The sequence below is a fragment of the Ambystoma mexicanum genome, chromosome 3q, assembly GCF_040938575.1.
Source record: "Ambystoma mexicanum isolate Mex_15411 chromosome 3q, UKY_AmexF1_1, whole genome shotgun sequence".
NCBI classification, from domain to species: Eukaryota; Metazoa; Chordata; class Amphibia; order Caudata; family Ambystomatidae; genus Ambystoma; species Ambystoma mexicanum.
Window position 1 is genome coordinate 798,722,488 of NC_090926.1, and position 16,127 is coordinate 798,738,614.

Genomic DNA, 16,127 nt, shown 5'->3' on the forward strand with positions numbered 1-16,127 from the left:
GTCTAGTATCTGACCCACAAGACAGTAACCACTCCGCGATCTTCACATAAGTGTGTCTTATTCACACAAACACATTAATCTTAGCGCAGCATCTATTTTAAGATCAGTTAAAAGCTGGCCTTATTTTAGGCAGTAAATGCATCTAATGAGTAACCATATTTTGCTTCATAATGAGAAGTGATGGCAGCAAAATAATTTTGATGGCTGTATTTTTACCACCAGTATTTATAATGCTGTTGTCTAATGAGGCCCTCCGAGTTTTGTCAGTTCTTGTCCAGGGGGGCCTTTGCTTTCCCCAACTAGAGAGAATCCATGACTGCCTATTGTTGCCCGATAGGAGGACCAATCCAAAGTTTAGCTTCCTTTTGACCTCCAGGATGGATTGAAAATAATAGTCCCATGAGACCCTGGGTACTGTCTCAATCCCACCATCATAGGAGATGCCTCATGTGAGTTGTACATGGGCCAGATGAACTGAATAGGAAAGGGTATAGGGTGAGATACGTTGCTGAACCAAATGATGCTCATCCCTTTTAGAGGCTGGGCTGAAAAGCCTAGGAGACCCATGTTGGCAAACAAGTTATGCAGCTGGGCGTCCTATTCCCACCCCCATTCTCAGGGAGCCTGCTAGAAGACCAAACTTGAAAAGCAGTTGCAGCAGAGACCAGAGAGAAAACCGCTGCACAGCAACTTTGGTGGCAAAGAACAAGAGCGCCTATGCAACTTTCTTCTTGATTGGATCCCTATCATACCACCATCTAGTCAGCTAACAGGAATCTGAGGCTGGAGCACTGGTGCTAAACTGAGAAAAAGGCCTTTTAGAGGTGTCTATGAAAGAACATTCCATTGTAACGCAAGCCTATCTTCAACGCAAAACAAACATTCTATGCAGAAAACCTCAGTGCCCACCTCATGGACAGTAGGCATCTCCCCCCTGTTTCCTTTGCCAATTCTCCGGCTTCACAAGAACTTTGCAATTTATTTATTGTTTGCTTGTTAGGCGCTTATACAGGAAATAAATTTGTTTCAAAGCGCCCACAGTGCAGCAGGGAGGGAACATGGGATAGCAGTATAATAAAATAAAAAAATAAAATACAGTGCAGCAAGGGACGGCCGAACCTACTATGCCTTGTGAGTATTCAGAATGTGCAAGTGCAGCAAGGAAGAGGGTAAGTGCTATGCGGCCAGGAGCCCCATTGGGTGGAAGTTTGAATCTCCAGTGCGGAGGCTGTGCTGAGGCCACTGCTGAAGGAAAACAGAAGCTGGGGAGATTGGATGTGAATGGTCAGAGGCCCCGATGATGCATAAGGGTCCAAGACACCAATCACAGCAACTGTGAGGTTGGCAGAGGAAAGAAGAAGGGAAGGATGAGGAAAAGAGGAGAGTCTTGAGGTGCTTTCGGAACTTAAGAAGATCCTGCTCAAGATGCAGAGGGGGGAGGAGGCTGTTCCAAAGGAGGGATCCAGCCGAGGGAAGCGAGCAGACTCCTGCTCTATGTTTAGTGAAACGCTTTACACACAGAGAGTTGGTGCCAGAGGAGCATAGAGATCTAGAAGGTGAGTATTTGGTAAGAGAGAATAACAGATAGTGTGGTCCCCGGCACCACACAGCCTTGTGGATGATGCACAGGGATTTGAATTTGATCCATGCAGCAACCGGGAGCCAGAGGAGTCTTTTTAGGGCAGGAGAGATGCGGTCCCTGGGTTTAAGCCGAGGATAAGTCTTTCTGATCTATTCTGGATTAGCTGAATGGGTCGCAGAGTGGAAGAAGGTAGATTGAGGAGGAGGCTGTTGCAATAGTCAAGCCTAAAGAGAACCAGGGGTCTCGAAACATTGAGCTTCTGGGGGAAAGTGGGAAATGGGAGAATTCCTTTGAGAAGGAAGAGTTGGAAGTGGGACGTCTTGGCAATGTACTGCGTGTGAGTGGGGAAGGATAGAAAAGAGTCAAAGATTACTTCAAGGTTTCTGCCTTCCGAAGAAGAAGCAGGGGAAGAGCCCAAGGTGGCAGGCCAGAGGGAAGGGAAGAAGGAGATAGCAGGGGTGCCAGCCGGAAGGATCTCAGTTTTGCTGGCATTGAGGCATAAATCATTGGAAGTGCAGCAAGCTTGGATGGCAGACAGGTAGTCAGGAATTACTTCTCTTCTGAGGACAGAATCGTTTCAATAGGACCAGCCCTCTCTCCAACTGCTATACAGGAGGGTCTGCCCATAATTTTTGTCTTGTCATCCAGTCCTGTCACACCTTTCTCCTTCGTGTCAATTGTGACGAGTCAATTGCAGAGCTATGTGTACGAGCATAGGATTCTCGACTCTCGACTACTACAGACACAAAAAGTCACCATCTCTACACATACCAAAGGAAGGACCCTAGATTGGGTCACCCAACTGAATTGTAACATTACTATTACTAACATACTACCTCAATCGTGGACCGACCACCATTTAATTATCTTCTCTGCCTCGCTTGACCTTATCCGCCCTAAAAAGACAGCTATGGTACCGCCACTCCCTACTAGGAGTAAAAAAGACATTACTGCAGAAAAGCTAATACCACATCTTCTCCCTACTCTCAACAACCCAGTTAACAGTACAGACCCTACCCTACTAGTGGAAGTCTTCATTAGCGCCATGATTAAGGCACTCAACACCATTGCACCTGTCAAAATTCACGAAGGTAGACAGACATCTCACCTTAATAATTTGTTCACACCACAACTGAAAGAACGTTGCAGTCAATCTGGCGCCACTCGCCCAATGAGGAGAATAAAATTAACTAACCACTCCAAACTGTACAAAAAGTAAATCATTAGTACTAAAAAGAACACATTCAACGACAGAATATCCAAGGCTAAATCAGACACTAAGGAATTATTCTCTATCCTTCATCAAATGGACTCACCAATACCTCAAGTTGATAATACCCCCAAGGATAAGCCCTGGTGTACCAACATACAAAATGCCCTCTCGGATAAAATTTGCTCCCTCCAAATCAAAATTGCCAAAAAGAAAGCCTCTCTGCTTTTACCGGCTGAGTCCTCACCTCAGCAGCAACCTCCTCTAAACTCACATAACAACACCCTCCTACTCTTCAGCTTAAAAAAAATATCCATCGTCGAAACAGAAAAAATCATACTCTAACTTACACCCTCCAATTGCAAAGGAGATAACTGCCCAGCCCAAATTATAAAGGATGCAGCCAGAGACTTAGCCCCCTTCATCTTGAAGCTTATCAACGCCTCCTTTAAAACGAACCTTGTGCCTAATAATCTTAAACATTCCTGGGTGCTACCATTGCTAACAAAAACAACCTTAGACCCATCTATACCAACTAACTACAGACCTATCACCACAGTCATTTTCCTACATAAAATCATTGACAGAGTAGCCTACTTACAAATACAGGACTACCTTGAAGCCAATAACGTACTAGGCTTACATCAGTCTGGCTTCCTCCCCCTTCATGGCACAGAAACAGCCTCAAGACCCAAATTGACGAGTTGAAGGACAATGGGAAATCAGCTATGCTACTCCTCCTTGACCTATTGGTAGCCTTCGGCTTGGTGGATCATGCAGTCTTATGCAACCATCTTAGGTCAGCTGCCTATTTCTCAAATGATGCCATAACCTGGGTGCAATCCTTCGTTGGAACCGTACAATGAGAGTCTTCTCCCCACTAGCGGCCGCTGACCCCATACAAGTATCCTGTGCCATTCCTCAGAAATCGCCCCATGTATAATATCTTTACTAAGCCTTTGTTTGACAAGTTGGACAAATTGGGTGTCACCTACACTAACCATGCAGATGACACCCAGATCCTCATCCCCCTTTCGGGCAACTTCTTGGAAGACTTGGCCTTAGTAAATAAGATATACCTCCTCATTCAGGCATAGATGGCATCCCACGGCCTCTGCCTGAATGACGATAAAACGGAGCTACTGATCTTAGGCTCAGAGATGGCCATTAAAAAACTGAACCCAAGCTACGTCTCGTTCAACATCGATAATAATGTCATCAAAGTGATGCCAGCAGTTAAAACCCTTGGCTTCTATTTTGACTCTGCACTCACCTTCAAGAAGTAGGTTAACTCACTAGCATCATCTACAGCATATACTTGTAAATTGATCCGAGCTTGCAGACCATTTCTCTCTGAAACTAGTTGTATCCCTCTAGCCAATGCACTTATTCTATCCAGACTGGATTACTGCAATGCTTTATATGTGGGATCCAACAAGTACATTATTGATAAAATGCAAAGACTCCAAAATAATGCCCTTAGAGCAGCCTTAAATATCCTGAACAGGGAGCATATCTCTGCATTTAGAAGAGATGCCCATTGGCTCAAGATTAAGGATAGGATCTCCCTTAAAACACTCTCTCTCATGTCCAAATGTCTTAATAACATAGCACCTCCCTACCTTGTAGAAAGAGTAAAAAAGAGAACCTCCGACCGACCCATGAGAATGTCTAACGCCTACACCTTAGAGGGTCCCAGATACAAACTGATCTCAGCCGGTGGCTCTAGTTTTCCGGTTATAGCTGCTCAATCTTGGAATGCACTCCCCCTAGATCTTAGAACTGACCAACCCTACTCTAGATTCAGACGGAAAGTCCTCACCTAGCTACGGACTAATGATGCCTAACCCGACCTCCTCACCTCCTAACTGACCGCTCGCCCTACCCACTCCTGAAGGCCCTCCTAAGGACTGCTATGACTGACTATGCCAACTGTATAAATCATGCTCGTTAAGTAACACTTTCTGTATCTTGGTTATATCTATAGGGGATGTTCACATGCTTGTCATGCTGGACCTGTCGGCGGCCTTTGGCACAGTTGACTTTGGGACTCTCATTGCAAGACTGTCCTCAGTGGCAAAGGTTTCAGATGAAGCTCTAAAATGATTTGTGTCATTTCTGACCGACCGCACCCAGCAGGTGAAAAGGGGGGCTTATCTCTCCAATGCTATACCCGTGGAAGGCGGGGTACCTCAAGGGTCCTCACTCTCACTGCTATTTAATATCTATATCTGGACACTGTTGAACATCTTTTCTGAATTTAGTCTGTCATACCACTCTTATGCAGACGTGACCCACATTTATGTGCGACTCAAGCAACCATGGGAAGCAATAGATTTAGTTTTGTCCTGTGCCAATAAGATTAAAAGCTGGATGCTGGAGAACAAGCTCCAGTTGAATCCATCGAAGATGGAGGTCATCATCTTTGGCTCCAAGAGATTGGTAAGAAACGCTGTCCAGAGCATCCCCTGCCCTTCATTATTTGGTGTTCCCACTAAACATTCAGATGCAGTGAAGAACTTGGGCTGCATTTGGCAATCAAGCATGGATTGCAACTCTCAGGTTAGTCAAATGGTCAAATCAGTATATTATCAATTGAGATTTATAAAACCTGTTGTGTCGCTCATTGCCGCGAAGGACCAGTCAATGGTCGTGGGCATACATACCAATGCTAGGCTGGATTAGTAATGCCCTTCTTATGGGGGCTCAAAAATTTCAGATTAAATAACTACAGGTTGCCCAAAATTCCATGATTAGGCTAATTTTCTCACTATCTAAAAGAACAGCAATTTCTCACTATTGGAGGAATCTCCACTGGCTTCCAGTTCAGCAAAGAGTTGTGTTCAAGGTGCTTTGCTTGGTATTAAAATGTATTCATGGGATGGCACCTACCTACTTGAATATAAAAATGCAGCTGTATTGTACACAACGATATCTGAGCTCAAATGACCAGCATCTTTTGCAGGTCCCATTAGTGAGAACAACTACCTGGGGCGATAGGCGGTTCTCTTCTTTGGGCCCTCGAGCCTGGAATTCTCTCCCATTGGATCCTCAAAGTATTGAATCCCTCACTGTTTTCAGGAAATACCTAAAAACCTATAATTTCCTGTAAAATGCCCCCCACCCACTACGACAGACTCTGAGCTAGTTGATGCAGTACTGACTCAATCCGTTTTTTCATCAGTGTCTAGATGCAGTTTCTGCCTGGTCCCCTCGGGTTTACGCTTTATAAATAATAAAATCAATCAATCTTCACACAGTTAACCTTGGAATATTTACAACTCAGCTTGAAAGCTGCTAAATCCTCTGCCTTGACAACCAACCATATCCCTGCATCGGTGATCAGAATACACGCTGATTACTTTGCCACCTTTCTTGTAATGTCCTTAACACTTCATAGATGCTTCCTTACAGGCCTGCTTACATCACAGGATCATCTGTCCTCTCATTAAAAAAAACACTCTTTATCCTTGTTGGCTTGCGAGCTACTGTTCTGTTCCATTGCATTCAGCCTCAGGTATTTGGAGCCATCAAAGGCAAAAATATAAATTAAGGCATTGATTCTTGATCAATTTCAATCATGCTTTAGGCCAGGCCACTGAACTAGAGTTGTTCTTCTCACCGTTTGGGATGACCTCTTATGGGAGGAGACGAGTTTCACGCCTCTGTCTTTTAAATTTACCTGCTGCGGCGTTCAACACTATGGATCATACATTCTTCTTAGACTGCCTACACACCATTTTCTATCTCTCGTCTACCATTTTAAACAGATTTGGCTCATTTCTCTCAGACAGAGCACATCAAATTCAGCTCAACATTCTAAAATCTCATGAAGTGTGTTGCAGTGCTCCCTGATTGCACCTCTGTTGTTTAATTACTGTCTCTATTCTGATATCCGTTGAGGTTCATTATCAGTCATGACTGAAGAGAGAAAAAGCCCTCCTGTCGCGCTTCTCGATAGGATTAGATATTGACACAGGTGGGTCAATTTAAAAAAAATAGAAGAATTTTAATTTCTTTTCAGAAGTATAGACACATATTGGTCGAGGAACCGGTTAATTGCAAACAAGAAAATAAATCACACATGAAGTATCTGTTGTCAATGTAGAATTCAATTCGATGCAAAATAATAATGTCCTTAGTTACTTTCACTAAGTCTTAGTACTTGGATCACTTGGGTCTAGATTCTTGGTTCTTAAATCAGGATTTCCTATAGTGCTAAAGGATATGACCTCAGTTGTTGTCACTGGGTCTGGGTTTCCTTTGTATGGAGTGGATCATTAATGAAATTATGGCCTTAGTTAGATTCACTAGGTCTTCTTATTTGTGAGAAACAATGTCTTTCTGAGAGTGGCTCAAAGTTCCAAACTGGAATTACAAGAGCAATTGGCTCTAAAATTGGAGTAAGTCCTTAGGAGGACAGTCCTGTAGTGGACACAACTTGGAAGTGAGAAGTGCTGTTCCTCGTGATTGGAGTAAGTCCTTGGGAGGACAGTCCTGTAGTGGACACATCTTAGAAGTGAAAGGTGCAGTTCCTCTTGGGAGGATAGTCCTGTAGTGGACACTACTTAAAAGTGAAAAGTGCAGTTCCTCAACACGTGTTTCCCCACCTCATGGTCGCGGTGGTTCTTCAGGAGGAATATGTAGTATGTTGAGATAGAAGTTGTCTAGGGTTTAAAGGAGCATTCGGTCTTGTGCTTTCTAGTTAAACTTATATAATATCTTCCTCTTACTATATATATACTTCTAGTAACTTAATCTAAGATCACAATATATGTATTTGATGCTGCCAGTTCAGAATATCTTAACGTGAGAACTATAATTAGCGTACAATCTAATTATTACAGATCAGACCCATTGGAACAATCAAGAAGCGCTCTTCTTACCGAGCTGAACCAATCATTATCATAATACTGAATCCACAAACCTGTAAGTACCTTATTTGATGCGCTGATAATCACTAACAGTGTTTTACTTCAAATATTAGAAAGCACAAGCCCTAATGCTCCTTTCAACCCTTCTTTTTCCTTCTTCCTCTCAGACAACTTCTGTCTCAACATACTACATATTCCTCCTGAAGAACCACCACGACCATGAGGTGGGGAAACACGTGTTGAGGAACTGCACTTTTCACTTTTAAGTAGTGTCCACTACAGGACTATCCTCCCAAGAGGAACTGCACCTTTCACTTCTAAGTTGTGTCCACTACAGGACTGTCCTCCCAAGGACTTACTCCAATCACGAGGAACTGCACTTCTCACTTCCAAGTTGTGTCCACTACAAGACTGTCCTCCCAAGGACTTACTCCAATTTCAGAGCCAATTGCTCTTGTATTTCCAGTTTGGAACTTTGAGCCACTCTCAGAAAGACATTGTTTCTCACAAATAAGAAGACCTAGTGAATCTAACTAAGGCCACAATTTCATTAAGGATCCACTCCATACAAAGGAAACCCAGACCCAATGACAACAACTGAGGTCATATCTCTTTAGCACTATTGGAAATCCTGATTTAAGAACCAAGAATCGAGGCCCAAGTGTTCCAAGTACTAAGACTTAGTGAAAGTAACTAAGGACATTATTATTTTGCATCAAAATGAATTCTACATTGACAACAGATACTTAATGTGTGATTTATTTTCTTGTTTGCAATTAACCGGTCCCTCGACCAATATGTGTCTATACTTATGAAAAGAAATTAACATTCTTCTATTTTTTTAAAACTCACTCACCTCTGTCAATATCTAATCCTATCGAGAAGCGCGACAGGAGGGCTTTTTCTCTCTTCAGTTTTGTCCGAGCCCAGGTCAGCCTCTGTGGCATCCCTCAGTTGCAGCATCTCTACTCCTATTACAACGTATTCTTAAAACGTCTCCCACTTGGAGCGCCGACACTGTTTCTAAGGCTGATGCTTTTCCTTTCATTATCAGTCATGTGCTGAGAACAGCCAACTCTATGTGCGCATTTCCAATTCCCCTAAGCAATCTATTGTCTTAGACAGCTGCTTTGTTGCACTAAAAATTGGACATTGAACGGTTATTTCAGCTAAGACAAAGTCGAAATCCGGTTTGTTTGCCCACCAAAACTGCTCCGTGATCTCGCCTTTTCTACCTCTGCCGGCATTTTTTCACTCCATCCACCACTTAGCCAACCCTGTCCCCAAACGATGCTTCTGGTAAGATTAATGCAAACATTAAAAAGTCCTGTTTTTAAGTAAAATAAAATGAAACATAGCCTTTCTTTTATCAAGCAAACTCTGAAAGTGGTAGGTTCCCTGATTAACTCTCGGATCTACTATGGTTTTGGCGTCTTTGCTGGTCTTCTCGTCACCTCCATCTATGCTATAAATTACAATTTAAACAAAACATGGCAGTTCATCTGATTTGTGGTCTCTTCCAAAGACACTCTATCTCTGCTCCCCGAGACTCGCTTCACTGGTGGTAGAAAGCATTATCTTTAAGGCCTTCTATCTTGTTTACTAATCTCTTCACCATGTGCCTGCTCTACCTTTCGGCAAGATCCTAGTGTATGATCCCTGCCCCTCATTAGATCCAGCATCTCTCGTCTCCTTGCTACCTCCAGGAACTGTTCCTCAGCAACAGCTGCACAGCTGTTCCTCCTTCAGCATCTGCGGTCTGCAGCAATGGAGCAAACTTCCTCTGGTTACCTGCTCGTCACAAGCTTTCTTCTCACAGCTTAGACGATCCGGTCCACCCACTGGCAGAACAGTGCCAAGAATCTGTTACGAATGGGACCCACGCTATATAAATCGTCACACTCAGGAAGCAAGTGCTTAGTGGCTAAAATGGACTGGGCATATTCCCAGCGCACCATCTGAAGACAATGCTATGACTTATAGCAGATATCTTGAAATGGGTAACCAAACTTTCAGTACTCAAGGATCTACACCAAGCTGCCACTGCAGATACTGAGCACCGCCGTGAACCATAATGCCATACCTCAGGGTGCTCTGGATGCTTCGGCTCACATCTCCAGCATGATGCCCACAGAACTGTCAGATATATTGCCATCAGGCTATGTTGACACAACCGGGTGCCATGATAACCCCAGAGAATGTGTTTGAGGGATCACTGAGTACTAGCCCACATGCTCAGAGGAGCCTAGGGCGTGATTTGGGAGCAGAGGGTGCCCTCATTTATGGACTGGTGTGTCGGAAGTGGCCTCTCTCTACGTACATACGAGAGCACGTACGTGAGGTGCGGTTTGACACGCCCCTGCAGGTCCTTTTCTCTAACCTCAGTGGAGCGAGGTGGTAGCCGAGTGAAGCGAGGAGCGGAATGCGGCCAGGTGGCCGATACAGCTTGGTTTCGGGTCTCGTGTGGATCCTTTGAGGCGCTGCCCTGGTCGCTTGGTGAACACTGCAGTGGAGTGGAGCTGCAGCAGTGCAGCAGTGGAGTGGAGCTGCAGAGCTGCGGGGACGCAGTCGAGCAGTGGGTGAGTTCCCTGAACATACTGGGGAACAGTGTTGTGGCCGGCCCAACTAGGTAGCAGATCAGACGGGGCGTAGAGAGTCTACGAGCCCGGGTTGACTTCGGGGGCGGAACCCCTTGGCCGGATTGTGGCCGGTCTGGTTGCAGGCCACTCCGTTCAAGGTCACAATTTACTGTTCCCCGTGATTTTTTCAACGCCCGTTGTCGGGCATATAAATATACTTCTTGTGGTGCTGGAGGCGGCCTCGCGCAGCGTATTATTGCACACGCTGGGTGGAGGTGCGGCCTGACACGGCGGTTTGATCTCCCTGCCCCTACTTAGAAGCGGTGTGCACCTCTGTAGTGTCTTGTCTACACAAGAGTTATAGGAGGAGCTAATCAGTGCCATGAAGAACGGACACTAGAGATGGGAGAGGGAGTACTCAAGTGCCGGGACTAACATTATTTGTCGCAGCCTTAAGAGCACGACTATAATTACAAAACGTGATCCGAGTCCTGGTCTAGTGTCTGGTTGGCCCAGTGATTGTGTTTGGCCTCGAGTAACTTCCCATTGTTGAAATCTTGTTACACAGGGTCTGTCTGTCCACAACGTTGGAGGTGAATAGGGAGTCGGTAGTAACACTGAACTTACCACATTGTGGCTAATTAGCCCAGTATAGCAAATAATTAGTGTAACACACTAACAGTACTAAGGTAGGTGGATCTACCGGAATAGTCAGCCCTCTGTTATCAATCCAAGCGGATAATACCTGGAGACTGTGAGCTGAAGCCTTTGATCCAGAGATAGAATAACAACAGTGTGCTAGCCGGAAAATAAAGTGGGCTGAACCCTGCAAATTGCGAGTTGCCGAAGCGAGCGGTCTCGGTACTCGTAGAGAGTCCACTTGAGACGTCTCTAATGCAATCAGACAAGAACCTGAATTATCCTGTGTACAATTTAAGGAAGACCAAGTCAAGAACAGTTGCTTGGGGTCCCGCTAACAAGAAGGCTGAGATGGATAATCTGACGCCCAAAGTAAAAGCAAAAAAAAGCTCTCTGATTAATCAAGGTGTGATTACTTCCTTCTTTCCCCCTCGAGAAATAAACTCAACTACAATTGAAGAAGTCACATCCGACCAACGAGAAAATCCTTTATTGAGTATATCTAATTTTGAAGATATCGACAATAACTCACTATTAGACTTATGTTTAAATATCCATAGAAACATGACTCCACAAACTGAAGTAAGATTCAATAATAACAGCAGTCTACCGATAGATAAACCTACGAACATATTTTCAGGGACTTCCACGGTCAGAGATCGACTAGAGAGACTCTCCGCATCTCCTAACTTGGTGTTAGCCTCAATGGAAGATGATCCTGATGAAATAATTGACCGAATAGATAAATCTAGTACAGGGCTAGCCGAAATTGCGGAGATTCAGGCATCGGTAGCCTCGCTGCAGTTTGCACTTAAGTTCTTGCTGAAAATGTCGGGGCGGATCCTAGCCAACATGGACATCCTCATCAGGGGAAACAAGGAGAGAACGATTTCGGTCGAAGATGTGGAGGCAAATTTATCTGAGGCAATTCATGCAACAAGTGAGATTGATAAGCAACAAAATTTGGAGATCAACGAGGAGTCAGACAGACCCGATCCATTATTTTCTAAAAAACAGAAGCGTTTAGCAAGGAAAACAAACAAGGGCAAAAGAGACAGTGCCACACAATTAACACTGACAGAGAAGAATGAGAGGGGAATGACTACCAAGAAGAGTAGGAAAAGAGTCGCAAGAGCCAAGAAAAGAAAGGCAGCTCGCGATGGATATTTGACTAGCTGGCTACTCCCTGAACAGGGACTGACAGTGGACCATGAAGAAAGTGTAGAGATTGTGGAAGAGACGGAGGCGAGCCATAGCAGTGCAGTTGATACAGCTATGGTAACTAGTCAACCGACAGTACAGGAAGATCTACCTCTTGAAGTAATGGTCACTTCGGTCAATAAGAACGAGAAGAAAGGCAGTCGAATATGCCTGATTAAAAACCTATATCAGAGTAAGGTTAATAAATGGCTATCGCGATCAGAGTTCTTGACAAGATTATATTCTGTCCCACAACTGCGGGTACTAATTTCAGATGACTTTCAATTTGTTCAACCACTGAAAGGTCCGAATCCTAATGTCTCAGCCATTCACTGTAAATTTGCAGCTACGGCGGATCTGTTAAGAAAGTATAAAGAGGAATTAAAATCAGTAGACGTGGAAGTGGATGTTGACCTAAATGAAATAGATCCCAGCTGCCGGGAGGAAGAGGTTGCCGTTGTTGTGGATGCAGTACCCTGCCCCAACATACAGATGGATAAGAAAATAGAAGCGTCTGATGTCCAACAGGTTTTGAAATGGCTGGCCGACGCCCTTCCTGAGATCTTAAGGAAACCATGAGATCTATCTGTTGTATCTTGGAATTGTCGGGGTTTTATGCATTTACTCACACCATAGGGCTCTATGAAATTGTTTGACGAATCCAGCTGTTTCTGCTTGCAAGAGACTTGGACATTGGACCCTTTGGTATTAGACGGGTATACGCTGTTTCACGCTGCTGCCAAAAGAGGTGACAAAGGCAGGCCTTTTGGTGGATTGGTGACAGGAGTGGCTAATACCTTGGCCTCCAGGCAGATTGGCTCTAACTGTGAAAACAACTTACTCGCAGTCAAAGTGAAACTTGATGACATAGATTCTATGTTTTCTTTCTTGTTGGTAAATCTTTACAATCCACCTGGAGCAATATTAAGCGAACATTTGCAAGACTCATTGCAGGATGTGTTGGCAAATTGGACACCTGTAGCTACTAATTTGGGAGTAATGGTGGTGGGTGATTTCAATTGCCACATGAGAGGACGGGTGTGCAAAATGCAGAATCCTAAATTGAAAGAGAAGGGTATTATAGTTCATAACAAAAAAGATATTGAGGGCAGTACCTGGGAATCCCTGTTTGAATTTTGGGATATGATAATGCTTAATGGCAGAACAGCTAGTGATCACCCTGGACAACATACTTGGTCCAACGGTGCTGCTAATAGCCCGTTGGACTACATATATATATGTCCAGGGCTTCAAGAGCAGATTGATGATCTGATAGTTATGCCCAACGTGTGGAGCGATCATGCCGCATTAAAATGTACGATGAGTATTCCTCGAAAACAGCCCTCAGTTAGCAATATGGGTATTGTAAAAGTCAATAAGACAGGAACCAGGATTTCCTGGTCAGATAAGAATATCGCACTTGCGACAGAAACTCTGGGAATAGTAGTGCTTAAAGAGCTACACAAATTTAATGATATGTCCATCAATTCCATAGAAGAAGACTGGATTAGGGCTTTTTCAGGCAAACATGCTGCGGCCCCTACAGGGTGTATGATAAGTAGTGTGGGGAATAAACTACCATTCGATAAAATAATTAGAGACATGAAGTGTAATCTTAGAGCTGAGCTTCGCAGAGCCAAGAAATCAATGGCCCCCGGGGAACCCTATTATCGGACAATTAGAGCAATTAAAAATAGATATAGATCAACCATTAAGGAGAAAAAAAGGGCGGACAAGGTTCTTACCTGGCAAAAATTAGTGAAGACCATATGTGAAAAGAAGGCCCGTAACATCTGGTCTCTCTTGAGCGAGGCTCAGGGTACACAGAAGGGGGCATTGGTTAACCCTATTGAAGCGAGAGTGTGGGTCACATTTCTAGAAAACAGAAATATGGTGGGTGAGGAAACAACAATACTGGGTAGGCCGCCTTGTGAGGCCCCATTTTCCGTAACGCACGAGCTCATTTTGAATAAAATCAAAGAGTTAAAATCATCAAGAGCACCGGGACCCAATGGTTTGGCTAATATTGTCATGAAAGCATATCCAGAGTTGTGGGCAAGTTTGCTAAATATCCTGTTTCAGAAAATATTAAAGACAGGTAAAATACCCTGCTCCTGGCAGACGGCAATATTAATTCCAGTCTTTAAAAAGGGCGATAGACTCGACCCAGGCAACTATAGGTTGCTTTCCATGCTTGATGGCACTGGAAAGATATTTGCCTCACTTCTGCTCAATGAGTTACAATCCTGGGCAGAGGGCAAAGGAGTATTGTCTAGATTCCAAAGTGGGTTTAGACAAGGCTACTCCACTGCCCATAACATCATGATTATGGATATTCTGCGAACCAGAGCCTTACGAACTGGATCGGTCCCGCTGTACGCATTATATATAGACTTCACAGCGGCGTTTGATTCCATACCCCGTAGCCGGTTATGGAACAAACTGTATACAATGGGCTGCCCTGATGGCCTAATATATTATCTAAAACTCTTGCATTCAAACAATTCAGTTAAATTGAAATTAGATCATGAAGGCCATACAACTCAAAATGTTATACAAAATAGGGGTGTCAAGCAAGGATGCGTAACGGCACCTTTAATCTACAATTTATATACCTATGACATCCCTGATGCATTAAATAAGGCGAGAAACTGCCCGCCGAAAATTGGGAAAGCCAGCTGCCCAGTACTAGCATACGCCGATGATTTGGTGATATTTGATCACACCATTAGCGGGATTTCGAAGATCTGCGGTTGCATTATGGGAATACGCCGAAGAGAATGGCTTAAGTATTAATTTAGGAAAAACAAAGATTATGAGATATACAAAAAAAAAGGTCTCCCGCGTGCAACTCACAGTAGGGGTAGTGAACATCACATATGTCCCTCGATATTGCTATTTAGGCATCGATTTTGAAAACACTGGGGATTATTTGGCATGTAAACAAACACGCTGTATTAAAGCTGCACAGTTGACTGCCTTATTTTATAGATTTACGATCAGCCATAGCGGTTTTACTTTATGGGGTATAAGGCAACTCTATATACAGGTGTTCGCCCCGGCGATAATATATGGCCTGGAAGCACTATTAGAGTCTGACCTTAGATGGCTACAGATATTAGAGGGTACATTTTGGCGACATGTGCTTGGTCTTCCTCCCTCTATTCCTGTGGCCATCATCAGATTAGAACTGGGTCTAACCTCCCTAAAGGCATTGGTGCTAAAGAAGAGAGCAGCGTTATATCTCAGAATGACTCGAGATACAAATAATGATATATTAACAGCGGTACATCAAGAAATAAAAAAGGAAGGCTCGACTTCTTCAATTGTAGATCAGATGAACAATCTGTTCTCTGAAATAGGTTGGCAATCCAGAGATGGTAAATATTCAGATAAAGTAAATAGAGCATTGAGTAAACGCATTGATCTCTGGGATTGGTTGGAGAATTTCGAACATCTTAAGAGTTTGAGTAGCTACCAGTTTGTGCAATATAGAGTATTTGAATTTAGGAAACCCCAGAGATACTTGAATATCTGTCCATCTATTAGACTTAGATGGTTTATATTACTGCATCGCCTAGAACAACTACCTACCCTAAGCAATACGGGGAGAATAGATAGGATGGCCGTCGAGGAACGTATCTGCCGATTATGTAAAGCACATAAGCAGTTGGAGACTGCAAAACATTTGCTGACTGAGTGTTCGGAGATGGTTGGTACTTGTCTCCCTCTTCTTGGTAACTACGTACATGAAACTACACATATTGGGGAAGCCTTGTTCTGGCACCATTGCCTCAACTCCAACAGTCTACATCTATTAATAGCTCTCTATACTATTTGGTTGCAAATTGAAATAAGATTGGGTATAACTCTGTAGAGGAATTGGTTTTATGAAGGTAATTCTTATATAGAAGATATGAAATGTATATATATTTATGAATAATATGAATCATTTGTTTTAAAAATAGTATTTTGTATTGCAAATTATGTGTATTTAAAATTGTATTTGAATTATGTTAGTATTTTATTATGCTATTTAATGT